The sequence below is a fragment of the Marmota marmota genome, unplaced genomic scaffold (genome assembly GCF_001458135.2).
Source record: "Marmota marmota marmota unplaced genomic scaffold, marMar, whole genome shotgun sequence".
Taxonomy (NCBI): Eukaryota; Metazoa; Chordata; class Mammalia; order Rodentia; family Sciuridae; genus Marmota; species Marmota marmota.
Genome location: NW_026000076.1, coordinates 3,815,479 through 3,816,893, shown reverse-complemented (window position 1 = coordinate 3,816,893; position 1,415 = coordinate 3,815,479).

Here is a 1,415-nt window from a genome sequence, read left to right as displayed (position 1 = left end):
AATGCACCAAGGGAAAAAGTTCCTCAATTTGCCCTACCATTCTGCCATATAAGAATGAAGCAAAGTACCATCTTGGAAGCAGAGATTAAACTCTTACTCCAGTACCTTGAGCTTAGACTTTCCATCCCCCATTACTATAAGAAATAAGTTTGTATTATCTATAAGTTACTCAGTCTAAGGCATTTTTCTATAGCAGCCTGAATAGCACCAAACAAATTTGACAAATAGATGCTCTTATTAATGTCTATTTCTGTTACATGGAGGTGGAAAAAGGAAAGAGGCTCTTTAAAAATTAGTCTCCATTTTTCTTTATTTTTCTAAAAGACTAATTTTCAAAGGGATAATTTATATGTTAAACTTTTATTCTCACATATAAAGTTCTATTAACAACTATTGCTAAACTACCTCTGCTCTTTGTTTCAAACCAATAAATGTTTGAAACAGAATAGACTAAGTTAGATTTCAATAGGAAAAAGGCTATGTAAAATCATATGTGATCATCTATCTATTCCAGACCTCTTGCTTGATGGATGATCTATGGTCAATGGTTATCAGTAGGCAGGTTGGATATCTAAAAACCAGTTAAGTTGCAGGTCTCTGAAAAATTGTAACGTTAATTTCTCACTTTCTGGAATGCATGTTTCTAGGGCACTTAAAGGCCCATTAAGCACAATTTCATCAATGTAGTTGATGTTGTGGTATTCTGTAAAATGCCAAGATGATTATGATCTCTGTGGACTAGATTATGGCAAACAATGGAAGAGTTATCTCTGAGACAAGACTGTGAAGGTACATTGCTATTCCTGCCTGGTGAAACAAACTACTTGGGGTGGAACTTGCAATTCAACAGAGATAAAATGGCATTTTCCCGGTCAATAGCTATATACTAGGATCTCATTATAAGATACCATAGCTGGAGCAACTGCTGAAGCTGAAATTGTCACCTGAATAACTCTACAAATACCCATGTTCCAAATGACTTATATATAGGTCGAAAAGGAGAGTTAAATTGGACCCACCCTTGTGGAAGTTGTAGAGGAATATTCTAGAATATGATTTTGGCAATCCTGAATTAGCTTTCTGAAAAGGGACCCCAAACTTTGAGCCTAAGAACTTGCTTAGAGATGAACTGGGTTAAAAGACATGCTTTACTGTTGTGGTGATCCAAGTCAGGTTTCCTCTTAATTTAGTTCTTCTATTCACTATATAAATACATGTATATAATTTCTGGCATCTCATCTTGATTAAACAAAGTCATCTTTTAGTTCATATCTCAGATAATCAGCCAACCTGTTGGGATCCTTCATAGTTCCTTCATTCTCTGGGAAGTTAAGTCATAATAATGTATTTGATTTGACCTAAGTTTATATTTAATCATATATATATATATATATATATATATATATATATATATA